We start from the raw sequence: 2383 nt of genomic DNA, 5'->3' as shown, positions 1-2383 counted from the left end.
ATCGCGCACTCAAATTGAACTGACGAAATCTACCTGCAAGCTATCTATTACGATATAATGGATTCTCTAATCTCTGAGCATTCAGAGAGTCAACTGGTGTATATCAGATACAATTAGAGGCTGCAGTTTACCTATTCGAGAGTAGAGATTACATTCTCGCGCATCAGTTATCGATGCGCGTTGCAGATGGACCAAAATACAAAACATGATACCTTAATTACGAAAATTTGATGCAAAAACTTCCAACATTTTACAAATTCTAAAACTGATGTGTATCCATTCGTTTATTGAGTAACAATTATCGAAAAATTATCCTAAAATTACACCAGCCACACACTCCCGCTGAAGCAGTATACAAGTAACAGTGTCAGCACCATTATCTATCCTACGTATATATAGCTATATTGGTTGCTAGCTATCGCCAACACTAGCAGTCCGCTCAGCAGACAGAGGGCTCCCTTCACCAGACTCCTGTCGGGCGTTGAACTTCGCTTGATGACCAGATCCTGGTACGAACAGACGATCTGACCCGCCAATCAGAATGCATCCGGATACGGTCCAAAAGCTGGACTTGGTCAGTAGACACAAAAATAGCCAAACGCAGACAGTACGCTGAATATGAGTATCTTGCTGTTTGCGTAGCTTTATATCGCACCAAAGCAGCAGCAGCGAAAACGTCGCCCGACGATGAGATAATGACTAGCGATAAAAGGAGCATTGCCGCGGCTTTCCCGTAGTGATAATGGTGGGACATAATCTCGTAACACCGTCAGAAAAGTATGAAGATGCACCGTCAGACGACTTGAGAAGTAAGCAGCTGTAGAACTTGAGCTCTCTGATCGCATAGCGTACAGTTCGCGATTCTAGTGTTAAAGTTTTGGCGTATTTGAATGCCATGGTACAGTTTGATGATTAATATGAGCATCTGATCCAGTGTAGCCATTTTGCCTTATCGGCCGCCTTAGCAGATTGCACGTCGACGGTGACCTCTTCAATTTCGAGAGTGCCTTCGTCCTCTTCGACAATAATCTCAGTATCTCCACACCATCTTGATTGTAGCATTTGCCATCTCTGTTCAGCAGGTCTTCATCAGATCCGCCTCCAGTATCGCAGGTATTTCCATTTCCTGTTCACGGTTGTAATTGGCCGGTTCTTCCAACTAATCATTGGCATTTGGTCACCTTTGGGGAGGATTCTGGACTGCAAACACTGTTTCCGCACCGTAAAGTTTTTGACAACATCGTTGTAGAACGATTCGTTACCCTTTTCGGTAATTTTGACGAAAGAGTCTTGATCCAGCTTCAGGAAGTTCTTTCGTTTCTAAGGATGGTAATTGGGACAAGGTTCAGTAGGACCGCACCTAATACTACCAGTGGGGCACCTAATATGTAGTCCTTCCACGGGCAATAGAATGTGACTAGTAGAAATATCGAGTCATGGATTGTCCGAATGAATGAAGAAACTTTATCACGAACATTTCCTTCTTGGCGTTGAAGATCTTGCTAAGACTTTCCACTTTTGGAAAACCAAGTGATAACCGTACCCTGTAGAATTGTAAAAAACAGGTTTATGAGAGAATTTCGAATTTTAACAATTCTTCCTGACCTCCTACCCATGATAGCACGATCGATTAATACGTTCCTCTATCGTTGCTGTACATGTGACCAAACCGCTGGACGAGATTCCGACGCACAGAAATCCGATACCCACTAGCATCGAACGGTGTTGTTGAGGTTGTGCCGTACGAACGGGGCCGTGCACGAGGTTGAAAGAACAGCATTGCCGATGGACAGATTAACTGTAGCTCAACGTCGTCAATCAGAATCACACCGAAGAAATAGATCGGTGAAAATATGATAACCTGAAATGAATTAATCGTTGTCAAATGTTTGAACAGTGCACATCGATTAATTTTAATTAAGGGTGAAAGTGGAAATAAGTATGGTATGAGGGTATGGCATTCAGGGTAGGTATGAGCTTCATGGACAACCAAGAAAATATAATCACTTTTCCATTACTTGAGACCTCCTTCTCAGGTCCTCTTCAACTGCAGAAAGCCATCGTGTACGCGGCCTTCCACGAAGCCTGCGGCCTCTTCCAGGTTCTTTACTAAATATTATCTACGCTTGACGTTCTTCCGGCATTAGAACAACGTCTGTCGTGTTGTATAAGGTTAACAATACCCAGCCCTTTATACACCTGGTACAACTCGTGACGCCGCCAGATACCGTTCTCTTGTTTACCGCAGAGCATTGTCCGCAGCACCTTACGCTCAAACACTTTGAAAGCTCTCTGATCAGCCTCATTTAACGTCCATGTTTCATGGCCGTATAAACCACCGGAAGAATCAGGTAGTATACAACGCAAATAGCAATACGTAATA

At 43.6% G+C, this 2383-nt stretch overlaps 1 pseudogene; it reads right to left on the bottom strand.

Moving 5' to 3' along the window:
- Positions 1–298: 298 nt before the first annotated feature.
- The window catches only part of LOC134207137 (uncharacterized), a 16229-nt pseudogene continuing 14144 nt past the window's right edge, over positions 299–2383 (bottom strand).

Source organism: Armigeres subalbatus, chromosome 1 (genome assembly GCF_024139115.2).
Source record: "Armigeres subalbatus isolate Guangzhou_Male chromosome 1, GZ_Asu_2, whole genome shotgun sequence".
NCBI lineage: Eukaryota > Metazoa > Arthropoda > Insecta > Diptera > Culicidae > Armigeres > Armigeres subalbatus.
Note: the sequence above shows the minus strand (reverse complement) of the source record. Positions and strands in the feature narration are given on the sequence as shown.